Source organism: Mus musculus, chromosome 7 (genome assembly GCF_000001635.26).
Source record: "Mus musculus strain C57BL/6J chromosome 7, GRCm38.p6 C57BL/6J".
In the NCBI taxonomy this organism is placed as follows: Eukaryota; Metazoa; Chordata; class Mammalia; order Rodentia; family Muridae; genus Mus; species Mus musculus.
This window is the reverse complement of record NC_000073.6, coordinates 78,651,251-78,673,847: the sequence shown is the minus strand read 5'-3', so window position 1 is coordinate 78,673,847 and position 22,597 is coordinate 78,651,251. Positions and strand designations below refer to the sequence as shown.

The following is a 22,597-nucleotide window of genomic DNA, read 5'->3' as shown; positions in this document are numbered from 1 at the left end:
ATTTACCTGAGGATTTCATTTTTTCTTAAAATGGGTGAGTAATACTTCATTGTGTAAATGCAGCACATTTTCTTTATCCATTCTTCTACTGTGGGATGTGTAGGCTGTTTCCAGTTTCTGGCTATACACAACAGTGATATCTTAACAACAGGTAGAAAAATATGCTGGGGAATCTGAGTAGCTCAAAAAGAAAAGCTTAAAGAGATTTAAATAGCGGCTTCCTAGGAAACTGGAGTCAACCATAGTACTGAATTGTTCAGTGAACAGCCAATGAGTTCCACAATGTACTCAGAGCTTCCAATAAATATTTTAGGAACTGATCTTCAATATCTCCCCTTTGGACTAGAGTAAAGCCTCCAGTGTGAAAGGCTGAAATCTAGGCTGTGTTCCTCATCAAGCTACAGAAAGTCAGATTTTCTCATGACAGGGACCAAAAAGAAAAAAAGAAAAAAAAAAAAAGAAAAAAAGATTTTGAGAGAAGCTGATGATGTCAGAAAAAAAGGCTTATTAGGAGTATTGTTAGAGCTATGAAAGGTGGTATCTGATCTGTGAAATGAGACCATGCTGCTATCAAGTAAGAACAGAGAACAAAACATACCTTTAGAAATGAAAATAGTGGTTATAGAAATGAAGAGCTCAACAGAGGGGCTGGGGACAAAGTTCACAGATGCTATGCCAAAAGGACAAGAAAATGCAGAACAGAAGAAAAGAAAAGTATAAAGTTTTTTGACATAAGTCTTTAAATATCTGGGTAATTAGAGTTTCAGAAAGATAAAGAGAGTGAACAAGGCAAATTCATCAATGCAATAATTTAGGGAAATCCCCCGTACTTTAAGAACATGGAAGTAAATCCTAGTAGAGCAGCTCACTGTGACGTTTCTGAATAACACTGTATTAGTTTTCTATTGACTTTTAATAAGTTACCACAGGCCTAAGCAGCTTAAACCAACATGAGTTTAGTATAGCACAGTTTTCAAGGATCAGGGTTTTGCACATGGCTTGGCTGCATCCTTGGCTAAGGATTTTGGAAGCTGCATTCCAAGCTGCATTCCCATCTAACTAAAGCTCCAGGTCCTCTCCCAAGCCCATAGGAACAGGACTCAGCTTTTTATGGGTGTAGTGGATTCCTTTCTTGGGGACAGATTTTAGCTTCCAGAATTCCTTTGCCACAAAGCTTTTTATAGATCTTGCTTCATCATGACATCGTCTTCAAAACCCCTCATGCCAGTCATGACAGGGTCTTGATACTGTAAATAGCTACACCAGTGAGTGTCTCTTACCTTTCTCATGGAATTTAATCTAGTTATTTCTTTGGTTAATGTCTAGATACATATCCCCATTTCTGTGTCCATTCTAATTACACTGGGCTGTAACTAATTAGGGCAGGGGTGACATCTTAGACTCTGCTTACCACGATTATGAAGAAAAGCTCTTAAAATCTCTCCGTGAGAAATAAATAGGTTCATATGAATGATAGGGAGTAGAGTGGCTCAGACTTCTCAATATGTCGGCAGCTAGCAGATAATGAAGTGGCATTATCAAAATTCTGAAAGGAAATGATTTCCTACCTATGGCTTTATACCCATCCAAATAAGCTCTACCGGTGTGAAAATAGAATGCTCATATCTCCGGAAATAAAAAGTCTCAACTATTCACCTCCCTCACACTCTTTCTCAGAAAGCCACCGGAGATCATGTTGTAGAAGCCAAAGGAGTAGCTAATCGAAATGAAGATGTTCCATCCAAGAAACAAAGGGAGTCTCCACGTGAGGGTACAGAGGGGAAATCCATCAAGATGAAAATGATGGATGACCGAAGTGAGCGAGAGTGATGGGGAGAGATCAGACAACTGGTTGGAAGCGTTTGGTTGGACACAGCACAGAAAGTAAGAGAACAGTGCAATGGACATTTATTACCTCTCAAGATGACAGAAATATTTAGGAATGTATACGGAACTGCGGTTTACTAGAGGGCTTAGTTTTTGAGTAACCTTAGGTTCATTATAATGCAAATACTGAATAGCAACCAGAGTGGCGTGGAAAATAAGATAGAGTCCTGAAAGGATGTAGTTTTGGATTAAATTGTGTCCCCTTCCCTGAAGGTGTTGAAGTCCTTTCTCTGGCACCTGTGAGTATGAGTCTTTAGAAATGGGGTCTTTATAGGTGACCAAGTATATGTCTGTTGCTTGGGAAGAAAAAGGGGCTTACACTTCATTCTCTTTAGTGGGAAGTTAGCAAGTCATTTCTATAAATTAGGAATCAAGTCGTTACAGGATAAACATGGTATTTAGAGGTCTCAAGGCAAATAGCTAAGGGTCATTCACCAGAGTTAAAGGCTTTGGGGTTGGGGTAACTATTTAGGGAAAAGAAGGCTTGTTAATGTTTATTTTAGGAAAAGTCTTTAAACCAGAAAACTATTTATATCTTGTGTACAGATTGATAAAAATAAAAGCTAAAATTTCTAATATATCAGCAATAATTAACCAGAAGTTATAATAGAGGGGGGGAAAATCCCATTGACAAGGGCAATAAGATCAGCATAGAGTGAATAGGACACGTGCCAGGTCTTTATGGGGAAAACAATAATGTTCTACTGAAGGGCAAAGATAAATAAAACCCGGCCTCTGTCTTAAGTAGTGCTTGGGGTAGAGGAAATGAGAGGGAAACAATTACAAGTCAATGTGCAAAGAACTATTGTGAGGGGGGAGAACACCAGATCCCACACCAGGCAGTCAGGGATGCTACTGGAGGGGAGGCGGATTTCAAAAGAAAATGTGGAATTTTAGGGAGAGTGGTGAGACCTTCCAGAGGATAACAGTTGACCTGGTGGATGATTGTTTGAGCAGCAATAGAGACTCCCCCCCCCCTATGGTGGAGCTGGTTGGGGTGAAGATGGACAACGAGGCAGAAATCTCTCAGAATCTGATAGAAATCTGGACAGCGAGGCGGCGGTGAGGCAGATGTTTCTCAACTCTTTATCTTCCTACCTCCAATTCCCAACTGATGGAATTACAGATTTGAGACATCAGACCCCACTTTATGCAATGCTGGTGACCGAACCCAGGGCTTCTTGCATGTTAGGCAAGCCCTCTACCGACTGAGCTACGTCCCCAGTCCATCTCATTTAATAGTTATGGGTGAATTTAAAGGATTTCAAGTGAGAGTGAACCAGAAGGTAGCTTTTCCCCCATAGAATTGCTGTATTAGTGACTGTCTTAGGGTTTCTATTGCTGTGAAGAGATACCATGATCATATCAACTCATAAAGGAAAGTATTTAATTGGGGCTGGCTTGCAGTTTCAGAGGTTTAGTCCATTATCATCGGGGTAGAAGGCATGGCACATGCAGGCAGACTTGGTGTCAGAGAAGGAGCTGAGAGTTCTACATCAGTCTCTGCTGGAAGGCAGCAGGAAGAAAGACTCAGACACACTTCCTCCATCAAGGTCACAACTCCTAAAAGTGCCATTCCTAAGGAGCCTGTTGGGGGCATTTTATTCAAACTACCACAGTGACTTAGCAATAAAAGATGTCATCGTGGACAGATGACTCCACTACCTTGAAAAGTCTTCAGTCAGGCTTCTCTCAGGACACCATCATTGTGTCGCCAATATGTGCTATCTGTAGCAAGTACCCACAGCCAGGGTGGCTCAGAAGCAGAAATTAGTTTCTTATTGTTCTGGAGGGTGACTTCCATGTCCAACGTGCTTGCCATTCTGTTGTCTGGTAAGAGTTCTTGTCCCAGTGTTTCCTCCGCCATCTTTACATTGTATCCTTACATGGCAGAAAGCCGAGAGGGTGCCGGGTACTTGCCCTACAGTTCAGGCTCCTCCATCACCATCTAACTCAGCTCAGGATAAGTCCCTTCTTTCCCCACATCAACCCAGTGGTGTGTTTCAGTCACCAGGTGAGCCACACACCCAACTCCCACTCCAACGTGTGTACCAAGAAGAGACAGGGCCTATAACCCCTGCCCGAGACACTGACCAAGAGCCATCTCTACCCCTTTGCCCATCCTACCTCTGCTTCTTTTACTTCTGTTGTACTTCAGGACACCTTACCAGCGTCTTAGACTTCTACATTTTGTTTTGCTTTTTGTGGCTCCGCATCCCTATCCTTCCACAGATGGATAGTTCCCCACGGGTGGGCGGGGCCTACCTCTGTCTATTTCCGTGTGGTTGATGTTCCCAGGAGCCAGCACGACATTTGGCTCATAGTCAAACCTCCGTAAAATAGGTGCCAGACGAACTAGTGCTCAGGCAACGGCGCTTTCACTACAATCTGCTTGTTAGGTACTTGAGCAAAGTCCCCGTGTTTTCTCCTGATTAATACGTGGCTCGCAGGCAGCCTGTGTGGAGGCTGATCTTGTCGCCCCTTGCTCTAATGTTTCTGAGCACGCCCTTCTTCCTCCGTTCTTGAGGATTGTCATGAGCAGTGTGTGAGCAGCCACCTGGTGCTGAGCACTTTGACCTTTTGCAGCACGCCTCCTTTAGGAATGAATCACTGCACAGAGCACAGCAGACACATCTCCTCAGCATGGTTAAGCTTTCATTATTTTTACTTTGAATACCAGCACAATTGCACCCTTCTATGTCGTTGCTTCCTACTCGGTGGATACAATGAGATTAATAATACGTGCAAAGTGATGTGAAAGAAGGTAGAACTCTAGCAAGACTGCCGTTTAATAACTTATCAAGGATTCTATGGTTCAGACAGGCAGGACCCCCTCCCCAAGCTCTTCAACTGTCGCCATCTGTTGGTGGGAGGCCAAATCTATGTGATTTTTTTCAATATTGTAGCTTTGATTTGTTTTGTATTTTTGTTGTTTTGTTTGTATGTATAAAAGTTTATAACCTGGAAATTCCTAAGTAGAGAAGTCTTATTTTTTTAAATCTATAGTTTGCGATCTATAATTATACATGTAAACCCAGACCATTATTTATTAATTTCTTATCACAGTAGAAATTTAAAATTCATATTCACTTTTTTGTGTTGCATTTCTAGGGTCTGGTGATTGAAAAAAAAAAAAAAAAAAAACCTCACCTGACTGTTGTTATAGTTCACATTGTGTCACCCTGTGCTCTGGTGACTATTAATAGGTATTCCATCTCGAAGACCATCTGTGATAAAATAGCCCTGCACACCTTGCTCTGTTACACCCAAAATACATATCTTCAGCTGAAAGTTTCTTTATAACCAATGTGTATTTCACTTAACTTTTTTTTAGCTTAGTGTTTCTGAACCTTGCTTGAGAATACCCCCGCACCACCCTACAGAATACCTAAGCTTACAGCATTTTTATAGAAATGCTGAGATACATATCTATCTGGTAGACCACAGATGTTTTGTTGGAGCCAAGACTTGGTCCCCAAAGGGATTGAAACCATCCTCAGAGCTCTCCTGACAGAATGCTGTGCACAGCTCATTCCAGTCCTGGTGCACAACACTTTAAAGCAGCGCAGCCCCTGAAGACAGCATCTGCTAGACTTCTGGAAAAGGCTCTCACACTGTCTAGTTCAGGGATGCTGAACACCTCTTCTCAGCAGGTAGTGCATTGTCTCTGTAATTATCAAATTTTGTGCAAGAGAAACATGAGAAGATTCCAGCAGTTTGAGGGAAGCTTGAAACACCCGTTTTTGGTTTTTGAGTAGGCTCATCTCGGCTTCTGTTTGTCTTAACATGAGTAAGAGATTATTCACAGTGTGGGTGTGGTAGCTCGGCAGGACATGGTAGAGGCTCCAATTTCATATTTTTCTTTACTTGACGCCCATCTTATGCATTCAAATGAGAACAATGTTCCAGTGTCTTTTTCTGGGAGATCAGTTTGGGAAGACTTCTGTACTTGGGTCTTCCCTAAACACTAGCCATGATATCAGTATTCCGGGGTATGTTTGGGAATAGGGGGTGGGGGTGGGGAGATGGCTAGGGCTGGTGAGTTGTGAGGTGTAAGGAAAAATCCCAAACTGTTTAGAATGTAGGACCAAAGGCCCCAAACGCAGAGAACCTCTGTGGGGAAGATGGCTGAGCGTTTGCAGGCTCACGTTTGATCATCCTCTATGGATGACCTTGAGCCGTGGCTCAGTTTGGAGTTCTCAATCTCTAGCTACCCTGGGGACATGGCAGGGAGTCAGGTGACTGTGTGTATTGTTGTTGTTCTTCCTAAGGCTTTCAGAGCATCCTCCATGTCCAGGGAAGTGGTCTTGTGAGGTCTCATGGTGTCGTTCCTGCAGGCCGGCCATAGAGTGACTTGTTTGATTTGATGCTCAGTATCTTTTAAATACATTTGTTTAAAAAGTTCAGTTTCTAGCTTACTTACTAGTGAGCTGATGATAGTGGATGAGTCCAGAGGATGACCCTTGGATGTGTTCAATTCCACGGTGACTATTTTTGGAAATATTATTGATAACTTTCTGTCCTTGACTAGGTCTTTGGCACAAAGTGTCTTAGAGATGGGTTTCTGAGGATGTGGTCCAGGTCTTTCCTAAGAGGCTCTTGTGCTGTTATCAGAGTCATCAGTGGCAGCATCTTTGCCAAATCGCCCATTTACAAAGCTGCCTTCATCAGGACTTGCTGCAGCACCCGATAGTGACTGAGTTCAACCAGGCTTTCTCAGTAAATAAAGATAAAGCTGAAGCCAGGCAATCCCCCATCTAAACGATGCATCCTCTTTGGTCTCCACTACCCTTCTTTAACTTTGCTTCATAGGACTTAACAGCATCTGTATAATATTACACATTAACTTGGTGTTTGTTTATTATAAGCCATAAGCTCTCTGGGGGTTGGAGTCTTCCTTTTGTTTATCACCAAATACCAAAAATCTGGGTGCAAAAACTTGGAAATAGGCACAGAGTATAAGAGGAGCTTAACAATTATCTGCTGAATGAATGCAAGATGACATCATCATTTATCGTTAATTTTTCTTCACTCTGCTTTTCTCTGTATCACTTTCATACCCTGGACCACGACTTCTTTTGTAGAGGCAAGATGGCTTCCACAAGAAAGAGAACTTTCATTCAGTAGAATAAGTCTTTGCTCACTGGCTAGCATAGACCATCTTAAGCGTGGCAAAGAGGATGGACTTGGAATTTGCAAAGCAGACACTCTGAGAAGGATATAGCCTGGACACGCATACAGAAGACACTTCAACTCCGACATTACTTTATTAATCACTTTCAGCTCCATGTTATCAATGGAACCTCACTTTATGAGGAAAGTAGTAGGGGAGATATTGACATTCCCATTGTACAGATGAGAAAACTGAGGGAGAGTTGGTTTCTTTAAACCGTTTGGAAGCAATGGGGTTCCCTCTGGACCTCAAGTGTTCTTAGATAGCACACAATTATACAAATCAGATCATCTGCCAGGATGGATTAAAATGACAGCTTTGTTTTGTATCTTTATAGAAGGGGGGTAAGAAAGTGGCAGAATTCATCCACTCTCATGCGCACACATACACAAGCACAGAGTTTACTTCTCCCTGGCTGCCAACTTGACTTCTGCTAATAACTGAATGGCTTTGATGACTATGTGGAGGACTAGGACTCAGAGTGGTTTGGAGTGAGTGACAATAATCCTGATAGCCTGAATCAAGAAAACATAAATGACATTGGATTTGGACAATTCATTATCCTTTCTGGGGAGCCACACTAGAGTATAGAACTTCAGCTTCCTGGGGTATAAACACTTCTACCACGCCAATGCTTTGGGATGAGGGAGGCCTCAGGAGTGTCTGTACCTACAAATCCCAGCACTGTTCACAGCCTGAGGAGCCAGCCTCTTAGCGCATCCATCACACCTGCCTCCTCTCCTTCTCTGCTTCTCCTTGCTCCCAGGGACTAGTTTTCTTCCTTGCTCTCACTTTGGGTTCAGCAGCAAAATGCATCAGAGTGTTTAAGAGTTTGCAGGTTGACTGTGATTGGGACTTATCCCTCTTGTGTTACACACTCAAAGAGCTAGACTGGCAAAGGGTAAAAGTTCAAGAATTCATGCTGAGCCAGGTAGTAATGGTGCATGTCTTTAATCCCAATAGGGATTAAACTCAGATCTCTGAGTTCCAGGCCAGCCTTATCTACAGAGTTCATTCCTAGAACTAGTCCTAGGCGAGACAGACAAGCCCTGTCTTGAACCACCCCTTTCAATTAAAAAGAAAAAAGAAAACAAATATAACAACAAAACCTATTCATACTGATAAGCTAAGGGATGGAGTCTTTTCTTAAAAATGTTTTTAACCTTTAATGTGTGTCTTTATTTTCTTATGCGTGTGGGTGTTTTGTCTGCATGCAAATCTGTGTACCATGTTCATTCTGTGCACTTGGAGACCAGAAAAGGTTGTCAGATCCCCTGGGACTAGAGTTCCAGATGATCGTGAGCTGCCATGGGGTGCTGGGTCCTCTGAACGCACAAGCAATGCTCTTAACCACTGATCCGTTTCTCTAGCTCTCAAGGGCTGCAGTATCAAACCCAGACATTCAGAATTGTTTTTAACTTTGAGTTATTTCTAGTCAATTATTCTCAGCCTTGACTGCAGCCCACCCTTGAGATTCCGTGAAATTGGTTTAAGGTGTGGTTGAGGTAGCTGGATGTATGCAGCCATGGTTGATAAGCCACCAAGAAAGAAAAGGAAAAACTGCTATTTGTTTCAAGAGAAGGTAGGGGTAAGGTTGTAGTAAGTGAGATTATAGGAAAGACCTGAGGATTATAGGTGTATTCATTAGTTTCCTCATTGTTATAGACAAATACCTGAAAAGAAGCATTGCAGGGAAGGGTTTATTTGGCTTACAGTATAATGAAAGACAGTCCATGATGGCTGCTGAAACATGAAGTAGCTGTTCACATTGCATTCTCTATCAGGATTTAGCTGAGATAGGGTACAAACTGAGGAAACAATTTAGCTTAGGTCCAACTTTGTGAGCCAATGGTTTTATTGGTGTCACTTAGAAGAATATGGGCAATTCAACAGCAGCATGGCCAAAAAGCCAGCCCAGCATAGGTGATGACTGATGCAGGCTGTATGCTTGAAACTCCCTCTCCAGCCAGCCAGAGCCTCCTCTCTTGAGCAATAGATTCTGGGTTTCCTGAGCCTTGTAAGTTTCATGAACTTTCTGCATTCTGTGAGCTCCTTTCTTCCCTCCAGGAGGGAACTTTCCAATGCTAAGAAAAAGTTGCATAACAGCTGGCTTCTCCCTTCTCACCTCTGGGTTCTCACCTGTGGGTGATAACACCTACATACAGGCTTATCTCCCCACTGTACCTCTCTGTGAACACCCTCACCAACACTCAGAGGTCTGTCTTCTAAATGATCCTAAGTCCAGGCAAGTTGACAGTGTGGATTACTCATGATACTAAGAGAAGGGACTACTTTTACTATCTTTATAGGAACCACCAGAGTGGGTGGATGGGGCAATCAATATTGATTTCTTAATGCAAGCTGTGATGACTACAGGGCCTCTGTTCTCTAATAAAACACATTAGAAAAATGTCTTCCCTAAGAAGACTCAAAGCTGCAGTTGCCCAGGTTGGCAAGAAGATGGTCACCACCATGCGAATTTAAAAAGAATCTCTCCTGCCTTAAAGGATAGAGTCCCGCAGGAGGAACACAGTCTAGTGAACAGAACCAAGAATTTGTGTCTCCATTTTCTACCTGGGATGGTTTCTTATGCAGTGAATAATCTGCATTAGAATTATAGCAGTGTTGAGTAAGGAAACATAAATGCCTAGACATTTCATTCAATGAGTAGTTGAGTGTTTGGCACTTGGTGCTCATACCTTACATTGCAATTAAATACATCTCTGGTGTGTGTGTGTGTGTGTGTGTGTGAGAGAGAGAGGGGGGGGGAGGGAGGGAGAGAGAGAGAGGGAGAGGGAGGGAGGGAGGGAGAGGGAGGGAGGGAGAGAGAGAGAGAGGGAGAGGGAGGGAGGGAGGGAGAGAGAGAGGGGGGAGGGAGGGAGGGAGAGAGAGAGGGAGGGAGGGAGGGAGAGAGAGAGAGAGAGAGAGAGAGAGAGAGAGAGAGAGAGAGAGAGAGAGAGAGAGAGATGCAAATAAATATGGCCCCAGGACTCCTCTTGTTGTCCTAATAAGGAGAAAATGGTCTGTCTAGTCTGTGAGAAGCTCTCTTACTGAGGGGAGAGCTTGAAGCCTATTTTCTCAGATTGAAGAAGTTGGACTTCAGAAAGAAAGAAAAGGCATCCCATCTACAGTGTGGAACTTGGACATAAAGTGATTCAAGAGAACTGGAAGTTTGTCAAAATGCAACTCTTAAAATGGGTTTTCTTTAAAATAAAGTTTTTTCTTGTTATGAAAGCGATCTGAACTAATTGCAAGAAAGTGTAGAAAATAGAAATGAGCCCAAAGAAGAAAGAAGTCATTTGAAATTTGGCTACTCAGAAATAACTGCTAACAGTTTTGTGTTTGTCCTACCTCAAGCATCCTATTCTACAGACACATTTAGAACACATTTATCCCTGTGACTATTTTGTAACTTGCTTTCAAATGTAACAATAGTCTTCTAATACTTTCTGTGTAATTAACTACTCCACTGCCTGGGTATTTTGGCAGTTGCATGGTGATTTGTTAATTTATTTAATAATACCATTAAAATTTAATCAATATTTTGGAATTTGCACTATCCTCATTAAAATAATATGCATAGTGTTTGAAAAAGTGTGTGTGTGTGTTACATGAGAGTCAGCCTAGAGCCTCATACATGCCTGGAAAGTACTCTACCACTAAGCTATATCCTTAGTTTCTTTCTCTCTCTCTCTCTCTCTCTCTCTCTCTCTCTCTCTCTCTCTCTCTCTCCCTCCCTCCCTCCCTCCCTCCCTCCCTCCCTCCCTCCCTCCCTCCCTCCCTCCCTCCCTCTCTCTCTCTTTCTTTCTTTCTTTCTTTCTTTCAATTTATTTATTTGTTTGTTTTGTATATGTATGCAGGTGGGTGCATATATGTGTGTATCACATGGGCACATTTGTGCACATGCATGTACAGGTCAGATGTTAATTCCAGGTGTCTTTATCCTCAGTTACACTCTACTTTTTATTTTGAGGCAGGGTCTCTCAGCTGCACCTAGAATTTGCCAGTTCTGTTACTCTGATTAGCCAGCTTGCTGGGGTGGTAGGCACTTCTGTCTCAGCTTCTCAAGTGCTGGGATTACAAGTGAGCCATCATTGCTGCCCAACAATTATGTGGATGTTGGGGCTCTATGATTCTCATACTTTGGTAACAAGCATTTTCCCAGTATCCCCTCTGTCTTAGTCAGTGTTCCATTGCTATGAAGACACACCATGACCATGGCAACTCTTATAAAGGAAAATATTTAACTGAGGCTTGCTTATATTTTCAGAGGTTTAGTTCAGTATCTTAATGGTGGAAGCATGGTGACAGGCAGGCAGACATGGTGCTGGAGAAGGAGCCGAGAATTCTACTTTTGGATTTTCAGGCATCAAGAAGAGCGAGACCCTGGGGCCTGACTTGATCATTTAAAATCCTGAATCCCACTCCAGTGGTACTCTTCCTCCAACAAGGACACACCTATTTCAACAAAGCCATACCTCCTAATAGTGCCACTCCTTGGCATGACCGAGCAATCAAACCTATGAGCCCAAGAGGGCCATTCCTATTCACACTGCCACACCCTGTTTTATTTTTTTATTTTGAGACGGAGTTTCCCTGGCTGGCCTTTTATCTTGTGGTCCTCCTGCTTTACAACACAACCTTCATAGCAGCTGGGATTGCAGGTTGGAGCCAATAACTGATGTGCATTTTTTTTGAATGTTGATTTGCCACGTGTATTAAGATTCTACAGAGAAACAGGACCTACTAGATAGAGATAAATATAGAAGAGATTTATAACAGGAACTGGCACATACAGACTGAAAGTCCCATGGTATGCCATTTGCACGTGGTACCAGGAAAGCTATTGGCATAGTTTGGTCTGCATTCCAAAATCTGAGAACTGGGGGACAGATAAGGTAGGAGCCTCTGCTGCATGTGCTGGACTCTGAAGGGCTAAGACACAGGAGCCCGGAGCTATAGCGTTCAAGGGCCAAAGCAAGTAGATGTTTCAGTTCAAGAAGAGGCAGAACATTTAAACTTTCATTGACTTTTGTTCCTTAGGGCTGTCAGTAGGTTGGGTGAGGCCTGTTCATATTGCTGAAATGTGTCTCTGCTTTATCCTTATGCTCCTAACACATAGCTCTTCTGGAATCAGTCATACTGAGAAACCTTGTTTTACCAGCTTTTTGGGTATCCCTTGACTTGATTAAGTTGATGCAGAATTAGCTAAGATACGCCTTCCTAATTAAAGTCTTAGAAATAGCCTCAAGGTCACACAACAGAAAGATTGGAACACTTTCAGCTCCCACCAGCAATGGCTGAGAGTTCAAGTTCCTGGAAGCCCCAAGGCTATGGGTCTGAAGTTGCTCTGATGCAGCAAGTCTTCAACTCTTAGTGAGATCTGACATGGAGACCTTCGGCGGATTGAACCTTGGAACTGGGAACTCCTCAAAGGCTGGGTCTGTGAGTCTGCTACCACGCAGCAAGGGTTCAAACAATTAGGGGCTGAAGTCACTGTGGGTATGTGGCTCTCCTCTTCTCATCACAAGACCAGAGACAAAGATGCTCCAGGCTTGCGTTCATTCTCTCTGCAGACCTGGCTGCCCAGCGATGCTGCAAGCTCAGTGGGAGGGAGGGACAGAGTGGAGTGGACCTGCCTTTGTAGAAGAACAAAAAGTGCTGGAGGGAGGCAAGAGCTCCCTCCCTGGGAATGCTGGGCGGCATCCAACACACTGCCAAGTGAGGAGGATGCGGCTTCTTTTCTTAGAAACTGCTTTCTTCTTTTTTGGTAATAAAGTTTAGCTTTTCATCATAAAGTATTGCGTGCTCACTAACAAAAATGTGGCAAGTCTGGGGGCATAAAATGAAGTCACCACAGTCCCACCACTCAAGGATAAATATTGGCTCTGTCACTCCAGGCATGTGCGAGGGAGCGTTTATTCACAGCTGTCCCTTGTAGACAGTTGAAGTCATGCTGACTAAATTATTCTACACCCCCTTTTCACATTTTTTTTTTTTGCAACTACATAGTTTCAAGAATTATATTTTGGTGATTTCGACTTTAGTTGTGTGGATGACCCAAGACTTATTGTCTAATATACCTCAGTATTTTCATTATGGTTTCCATTTTGCAGATAAGGAAACTGATATCCTCAGGAGTTACCAGACTTGCTCAACATCACAAGACAGGTAACAAATAAAACTACCACTTCACCCATTCCATCTAATATTCAGTTATCAAACATTTATAGAACATACGACCTTTGGGAGGCAAGCACATGCGTCTAGCTCATGTAATGTTTATAACTCAATGGATAGTGTAGTCTTGTAGAAGCTTTTACAGTGGTTTGATACCACTGGAGTCTAAAGAAGAGGCACCTAGCCAGCCTGAGGTCCACAACACAGAAGAGGTAACAATGAAACTCGCTGTTTTGGGAGAAGTAGAACTAGGCAAGGAAATAAATTGGTGAGCGATGGGAAGTGTGGGCTTGCTTAGGGGAAGGTCCAGAGACAGAGTGTTAGGGATTGAAAGTGGAGATGGGCAGGGTTTTTTTGGTGGAGACTATCCCCCAATTAGCTTCTATTTAGACCTTTCCCTAAAAGCAGTGGGTGGACAAGAGACTTACAAAAAATCACTAGGATTTTGGAAGGAACCCAGATAGCTGTGTGAGATGACTAAGGGACTGGATCTATGGAAAATAGTTGGGTCAGGATTATGAGAAGGAGGGCGGGGCCCTGCATTGATGCCGAGTAGGTAGGAGGAGGAGGAGGCATCAATTTAAGTTGTCAGAAGGTAAGGCAGAAAGAAGGTATGAGTCAGTGGAGTCTGTCCAGAGGTCAGGGCCCTGTGATGAATTGGCCATCCATAAAGACAGGAGACATGGGTTCTCTGTTGGAGTTCCCTCATGGATGTGTTTTGGGATGCCTGTGAGGCTTCTCAGAAAGATGGGAGGAGTCTGAACGGAGGCAGATTAAGAGTAGGGAAAGGTGGGGAGGCTGTGAAGGGGAGCAAGAAGGGATGCTTGAAGCCCACAGGAAGATGGGTCTTAACCAGGAAGGTGGCAGAATGGTGCTGTCACCTTCTGCCAGTGGTGAACGTTTCACGAATCCTGACAAATCCATAGACTTCAATCTAGACATGAACAAACAGAGAGACGTTTATTAAGTTTAAATAATTTAAACTTTTAAGTTAAATAATTTTCTTGGAGTTTATAGGTACCCTGAAGGTCACTCCTCGGGATATGGAGGGGAAAACGCAGTTGAAAACATAGTTTTGAAGGACACCGTATTTTAGGAGAGCATAAAGAAAGGAAATCGTCAAAGGAAATGGGAAGAAAGATGCTTGAAGGGGAGTTGAAAGTGGAGGTAGCAGGGAAATTCTGTAATTTCATCTCTTGGGAGGTGGCAGAAGGAAGGCCAGCCTGGGCTACATGATTCTTCTACCCCAGTCGCCCTACCAAACTAAAAGGGCACTGGGAGGCAAAAATAGATAGATAGATAGATAGATAGATAGATAGATAGATAGATAGATAGATAGATAGATAAAAAGAAGCCCAGGGTAAGCGGTGTCAGCATTAAGCTTAGGTTCAGAACAGATACTTCCAGTAAAATAAAAGATTTCCAGAGAAATCTGCATCCAGACAGATCACGAATGTGGCAGTTACAGTTTTAGTAAGCGAAGGCGCATTTCTTTTTATTATTATTATTATTAGATATTTTCTTTATTTACATTTCAAATGCTATCTCAAAAGTTCCCCATACCCTCCCCCCACCCTGTTCCCCTACCCACCCACTCCCACTTCTTTGCCCTGGTGTTCTCCTGTACTGGGGCATATAAAGTTTGCAAGACCTAGGGGCCTCTCTTCCCAATGATGGCCGACTAGGCCATCTTCTGCTACATAGGCAGCTAGAGACATGAGCTCTGGGGGTACTGGTTAGTTCATATTGTTGTTCCTCCTATAGGGTTGCAGACCCCTTCAGCTCCTTGGGTACTTTCTCTAGCTCCTCCATTAGGGGCCCTGTGATCCATCCAATAGATGACTGTGAACATCCACTTCTGTATTTGCCATGCACTGGCATAGCCTCACACGAGACAGCTATATCAGGGTCCTTTCAGCAAAATCTTTCTGGCATTGTGCAATAGTGTCTGGGTTTGGTGGCTGATTATGGGATGGATCCCCGGGTGGCACATTTCTTCTTCAACTCCACTCACAATCTCAGAACCTCAAGGTCGAGGAGTGAGCATGCTTTCATCTCAAAGAGCCACTCTTTGTGTCCCACAAGGCCCATTTCCAGCACATGGGCTACAGAGGAGGAACTTGCCAGCACCTGACAGGCTCAAGGTGCAGGTTTGCCACCACCGCTTTCAGCAGAGACACCGAATCTACGCTTGTGCTTTGCTAGCAGCTTTGTCAATCCTTTCACAGAAGGGCAAGAGGAGACTGCCTTGCCACTCGACTCTGCACAAAGCCACGTGGCTGCTCTGGCCGGGTGATGCAAGCTGCCGCTGGCCATGCTTCATGCCCTTTGGAGATTATGTCATTGCCTTGAGAAAATCCTCTTGGCTGGCTTACTTGTCCCATGAGGGATGCGTGAAGCAGAGCCAGTTCAGGCTGACCTTCAGACTCGCAGTGAAAGAAAGCAATGCTTGTTTTTGTTTGCCACTGCGACTTCCAGGCTTTTGTTTGAGAGCGCCTGAGCTGTACAATATTCTCTCAGTAAAGACTTGCTGGCTTCACAAAAGCTTTCCTTTGCCCTACTGCTCCTGGCAATAGATCGGTGTCCCACTTCCCGACCTCCAGCTCAGTCATTTCTTCCCTCCCAGAGACTCTCAACTTCCAGGACCTAATGTTGGGCAGGGTGAGGGAAGCAGTTTCAGCTGCACCTTGCAGTTCAAAATCCAAGTCCCTTTGGAGGCCCATCCAGTGCAATGAGGCACCCAGGTAAGCATTTGGTTGCCCACATCTGTACGCAGTCCTGATCAGCTATTCCTTCCTAATTGCAATGAGTTCACTCATTGGGTACTCTCCTTTCCTCCCCCTCCCCCAACCCACTCTCTCTTTCAAAATAGGATCTAATGCAACCAAAGCCGACCTCAACATCATTCTGCAGCCAATGACATTTTGAATATCAGATTCTCCTTTCTCCACCTCTCCAGCACTGTGAATACAGGTATGCAGCATCATCATGTCGTTTATGTGTGCTTTGAGATTGGACCCAGGGCTTCCTACATGCTAAAGGAGCACTCTTTCAACTGAGCTATATCCCCACCCTTGTCTGCACATCTTATTTATTAGACAGTATTTAGCTATGGCTGGCATGACTGTTACCACTCACCACCCCACAGGTTCATATGCTGGAAACTTGGTTTTCAGTGTGGTGGCATTAAGAAGTAATGGGACTTTTTAGAGATGGGGCTTTGTGCAGGGAGGACATTAGGTCACTGGAGGCACACCTTCAGAAGGATCTAGAGCAGTTCCTCTGTGTGTGGCCCATGTCTCTATCTGGAGACTTATCTTGTCAAGTGTGACTTAACTTCTTGTTCTTGTTTTTGTTGTTGTTATTGTTTTGTTTTGAGACAGGGTCTCACCATGTAGCCTTGGCTCTCACTCCATAGACCAGCCTTGAAATTGTCAAAATCTGTCAGCCTCTGCTCCTAAGTACTAGGTTTAAGGCCTGTACCACCACACACACCACATTTTTTTTTTCTTTATAAAGTTTTTTCGTCTCAGGTATTCCATTATAGTAATCGAAAAAGACTAATACAGTTATTATGTTCAATTCTTCAAGGGCATACATCTACTGTTTTCATGTAAAATACCCATTGCAGGGCCTGTAGCTGGTGATCCCCTGATGGCAAACAGGTTGCTACCCCAGATACTGCTGTAATGAGATCTTTGTGCATAAATTTTGGCTTCCATTTTTAAAGACATTCTTATATATTTTTTTGATTACAGGAGCAACACGTGCTTGTTTTAACAAATTAAAATATCAAATTGCATTTAAAATTTAAATTAATTGACAAGCACTCAGTTTGTGCTGTCTCCTATGGAGCAGTGGTTCTGGCTTGTATCCTGTGCTTAGCTCTGAGCACGGCTCAGGGGACACTCCTCCAGCAGGTGGAACGGGGCTGTTACTCTCCAGTTGGGGGTGGCTAAGACTCCTGCTGGGAGCACTGAAATGGCCTCCTAGTGGGGCTCCCTTCCCCCAGTCTGTGTATCGCTGCTTGATTAATTAATTAAGTCCTGATTAATTAAAGCATCTCTGATCCCATTTCTTGGTGCTCCAAGCCCTTCAGTGGCTCCCCCATTGCCTTATGGAATCCTTCTAAATTGCTGTTAGGGTAATGAACTGTACCGTGGAAGACATTTTCCAAAGCTTTCATCATCTTCCTTCCTATGAACCGTCCACACTGCCAAACTGTGCAGGCCCAGCACTCTCTGCCTAGCTGCCTCCCAGGCTCAGCTCTCACTCTCTGGACTTTCTTGGGCATCTCTTTTTCTCTGCCCAACTAGTCCTCCCAGACCGTTCCTGTGAGCCTCTCAGCACCCCCTTCTCCACCAACCCTTTCCCAATGTCTTCATCTAGAGCCAGTTTTGTTTTCCTCCAAAGGTGATGGCATCATTGCCTCTTTGCACTATGGTGTCTCCCCTCCAGCCTTGTTGGGACTTGGGGATGGGTAATTCCTTACACTGCCTAACAGAATCCCTGGTTTCTGTACACTAGACACCCATAGTGCCTTTTTCCTTCACTGTGACAATAAAAGCCTGCAGATATTGTCCAAAGTTAGCTGAGAGGCAAACTCTCCCCTGGTTAGAGGACACTGACCTAAAGTGATATTTGTGCAACAAATCCTCAGACACATTTGAAGCTTGTGAGCCTAGCCCACCAGGTCCCTTAGTTCTCCGACCTTCATTTACAGTCTGCCCACTCTGTTTCTGCTTACTCCCCTCTGACTTCAGTTTTCTTGTCTCAGTCTTCAGGGTCTGGGTGATGCAGCCTCTTTCTGTAGCCTGTTCCAATCTGTCTCTCCTTTCCCAAGGAGCAAATAGAACTCTCTGCTCCTCAATTTTCTCTGGCACTCTGTGCCACCCTAGTCTACAGCCCTTAGCAGCCTGTGTGCCACTTTAGAAAGAAGACTGACATCTTTTGAGGTAAGAACTCAGTCAGGACCTTGCTGAGCCTCCTAAGAGGTATCAGGGTACTTTTTCAGGATCAAGGGACAGTGGTGGCTTTCATGGCTGTCAACTTGACTACATTTGTAATTAACTAAAATCTGAAAATGGCAGGCATACATGTGAGAGGTTTTTACTTCATTTGAAGTAGGAAGATCAACTTCCTATCTGGATCTCTGGGGTAGGGGGACTCACCTTTAATACAGATCTATTGAGAATAGCAACGCCTTTAATCCCAGATCTTGATCAGGGAAGACACACCTTTAATCTGGACCACACCTGTCAGAAGCCTGTATAAGGTGAGGCTGGAGGAAGCTTTTGCCTTTCGCCTGGTAGTTCTCACCCTTGCTAGCATGTCCATTTCTTCCCTGGCATTAGAATGACATATTTGGGATTCCAGTATGTCCCAAAGATCAGCTGAGACATCCAATCTTGTCATGGACTGAATAACTCTTGGACATTCTATTCATAGCCAACTACTGTTACACTAGATGTACTGCACCTATAAGTAATTCTAATAAGTATATATTCATATATATGCTTACATTTTATATATAGAATCTATCTATCTGTCTGTCTGTCTGTCTGTCTGTCTGTCTGTCTTTGTTAATTCTATAAGTCCTGTTACTCTACAGAACCCTGACTAATACAGGCACCATGTCCAGGCAGTGTATTGGGATAATTTAGAAATTCTAGAGCAGTGCTGTCCCAGCTAAAGAGTGGGCTAGATTGGTGACTTTGGATGCTATATTAAGCTTCTCAGGAGCCTTAATTTTTCCTTATTGTAAAATGACATGATAACCACATCTATCTTACCAGGTCATACCTAAGGTTTTGCATGTTAATATATGCAAAACACTTATAAAGTTCCTGGCCTAGGGCAATGGTCCATACATCTTCAAACTAATCGAGGCCGAGTGAGTATTGAACTGGACAATGAGGGGGTTCAGAGCTCACAGGCTGGGGTCCCCTCTGTCTCCGAGTACTGGCCCTGAGGATGCTCTCTGTTCTGGTCCTTCTTGGTTTCCTCATCTACACACACCACATCCCCCAGCTTGGCCTGCACACTGACCAGCAAAGGTCTGGGATCATCCATAGAGCAGACACTGTCACCTTGTTTTGCTGGGAGATAGCCAGGCTGTGCAGAGCAAGGACAGACATTAAAAACCTATTTTCTCACTGGGCATAAGTAATTGGTTAAAAAAAAAATCCAAATCCATAGCTGTCAGGTGAAGTCATTTCCAAGAGAAAAGGATGGAGGGAGCGAGCCGAGAGTAAGGTCCAGGTGGGAGCCAGAGTGGGGGAAAGGAAAGCAAGCCAAGCCAAGATGAGGCCAGGGCAGGCATTTTTCTGCTTCCTGCTCCTAGACCAGGCTGCCCTCTTCACTTCTAACCCTTTCATTTAAAAAAAATTTTTAAACATTTTTCTAAAGAAATTAAAAAGAGGTTTCTAAGGTGGTGACGGCAAAGAAAACCATCTACAGGATTATCTAATGAGCCAGAATGAATTGCGTTTGAAATCATTTAAATGGGATCTGGGAGCATTTAACTGCAGCCTGGGATCTTAACTAGAGTGGGGAAGATCTTCACGCTAATTGCTGGCAATGATATTCCTATGGAGAGGAAGGGGTAGTAGCAAGCAATTAGCAGATAGTGGTTTCAGAGTCTGCAGTGCTTCCTGGGGAGGGCAAGAACCTTAGTTCCCTGGGGACCAAGACCTCCAGTAGGGGGCAGCCCTGTCCTGGGCCTGTAGGGAGGGGCGGTGTGATAGGATGGCTGGGTGCAGGAGTTTCCAGAGGTAGGGGCAGAGGCAGGTAGCAGGTCCCCGGAGGCCAGGCAATGAAGCTCCTGTGGATCCCAGCGCCCCAGCAGGCTGGGGAATATGGATTGCAAGTGGGACAACTGGAAGGTGCAATTGCAGGCTGGGACTCTACACACAGGAGCCTTTGTGGGAGGGGAGTGAAGCTCACCCACTCCCAAGAATAGAGACAGCTCCATTTCCACTTATTGTTTCATTCCCCTGAAACAGAGAGAAGGAAATTCCTCTCTGTCCATTGCTCTGTCCTAAGCACCATGCTGGCTCAGATCTTATGCTGGGATTGACCTCAGCCTGGGGTTGGAGATAGCAGACCATGCGTATAAACATGAATAACCTGGGACTGAAAGAGGGCTCCGTTGATGAAGTGTACACCATACAGGGATGGAGAACCGACTTTGATCCTCAGGACCCATGTGCACCTGCACTGTCAGTGCTGAGGAGGTAGAGGATCCCCGGAGCTTGTTTGCCAACCAGTCTTGTTGAATCTGTGAGCTCTGGGATTTGTGTTCAATCATCTTTCCAGTGCAGCCCAGCTCCCTCCCCCTGACTGCTGATAGGAGAGAAGGTGACCTCTGGATGTGACCCAGGAGCAGGGCAGACAGGACCTGTGCAGTGAGGACAGAGTTCCAAGTTTGACTTCAGAGTGGGGACAAGAGTGGAGTCTCCTAAGTGACTTAGGTTGATTTCTACCCTCCACCACCACAGTCCTGCATCCTCCCTCCAGTGCCACTTGCTCCAGGAAGACTTCCCACACCTCCTCAGCCACCTGGTGTCTCTCCAAGGGCCGGCTTCCTAGGATAGCTGTCTATACATGGATCTATCCCTGCTTTGAATGTACCACATAGAAGACCGGCAGAAGCATGTTAGGGAGCAATTTGTTATTAATTATTTACATCTACCACATGCTCAGTTTGCTGTCGTTGCTGGTTTGCTAGCAGTGATTATTAGTAACGCTACCGCTCACTGTGTGCTGAGTAGCTCAATATATTATGTCTAATTGCCCTCCCCCCTCTCTGGTGGAATAGAGCTGTCATGATTGTCTTTTCTAAATAGTCATCTTGTGGTTGGAAGAGTAATGATAGTGAACCACACTGAGTGTGTTAAGTTTGGGGACTGGTCCATCTAAAGGCTTTTGAGCATATCAGCCATGGGGTGGGGTGGGGTGGGGAGCTTGATAAATACTCCGAGCACACAGCTTTCTACAGCTCTAGGCACTTGGCAGAGCACTATGGGCTAGAGAGCCTACATTTAATATTTCTTGAGTAGACAAAGAGACTGCTGAGCAAATGCTATTGCTCTGTGGTCTTCCAGCCTATAGGTGGAGCTGTTGGACCCCAGGAAGTCTCAGGGCCCAGTTGCTAATGATGAATAACCTGGCAGGCAGGGTCCCAGTTCAGATCTCTGAATGGTAAGGCTCAGCAGTGTTCATACAAAAGGATCCTGGAAATGACCTAAATGACCACTGAGATTGGTTTGGTTGAATAAATTATGATACATCCATATACAAGAATGCCATGCAGCCATTAAACATCATGGCATAGATTTATGTTGATTGATAAAGATATCTCTCCATACATTTTATTGAAGTGAAAGCATGCCTTGGGACATTATATCTGTCATTATCCTAGAGATAGAAAATTATGAAAGAGAGAGATAAAGATGGACAGAGAACAGGATATCACCAAAACTATTAGCACTGGCTCTTTGGTGTGATTTTCGCTTTAACCTTAATTGTAATGTGTGAGATTTAAAAAGAACAAGTATGCTTTGTCTTTATCATTGAGGAAAGTCAGGTTGGTTTCCATTTGATAATTTAAAAACCAAACCATGCTGAAGATCTTGTTAATGTTCCCTAAAGATATACAGTCCCTTCAGAATACAGCCTCCTCTGAGGTCTTATATATGTGCCAGTGACCAAAGGAGTAAGGACATCTGTCACCAGTGTCAGAGACATAAAAGTCTGTTTGCTGGGGTAGTCTCAGGCCACACTTCTCAGCCCTGGGTGCATCCTAAGAGGTCCAGCTGAGCTTTGGCTACACATTCTCCACATTCCCTCCCTCACCACTCTCCCTCCCCATTCTCACCCTCCTCCTGGTGTCTCAGCTTTCATCTCCACAAATTCTATTCAGCAGTGAGTCCCTGAACTTTCTAATTGAGATCAGAGATAAATATAGTGGGGAAGGCAGGCGAGAGAGGGAGGAGGCTTCCTTTTAATTTGCCACATTTCCCATTAATAACAACTTCTAATTAAAAAGTCTCCATCTCCCAGCCCAAGTCCAAGAGAAAAGCCTCCACAGGTCTGCCTGACTGGGACCTCTGTGCCAGTGAGTTCACAGTGCAGATTTCTGTACCAGCTGAGCCCTCATTGTCAGAAGCCATAATTAATCTGGGGGAGGGAGAGATATCGCTGAAGACCACAGTGATCCTCCAAAAGGAGCCACACACTTTCACTGGGCAGTGGTACCTGCTGACATTTTGTTATAGTTTGTCTGGCAAGGATGAACCACAAGGCAGATGTTCAGGGAAGTAGGGAGTATTTCAATATGCTTGAAGCTTAATGTTT

General features: G+C 44.2%; 1 long non-coding RNA gene across 1 annotated transcript in view; it reads left to right on the top strand.

Annotated features, from left to right (window-relative positions):
• E430016F16Rik (RIKEN cDNA E430016F16 gene) overlaps window positions 1–22,597 on the top strand; it is a 137,155-nt gene that overhangs the window by 44,373 nt on the left and 70,185 nt on the right. Inside the window, exons 7-8 of the long non-coding RNA NR_015542.2 lie at window positions 13,177–13,231; window positions 16,113–16,213. This is a non-coding gene — a long non-coding RNA (RIKEN cDNA E430016F16 gene). The remainder of the gene's footprint in view (window positions 1–13,176; window positions 13,232–16,112; window positions 16,214–22,597) is intronic.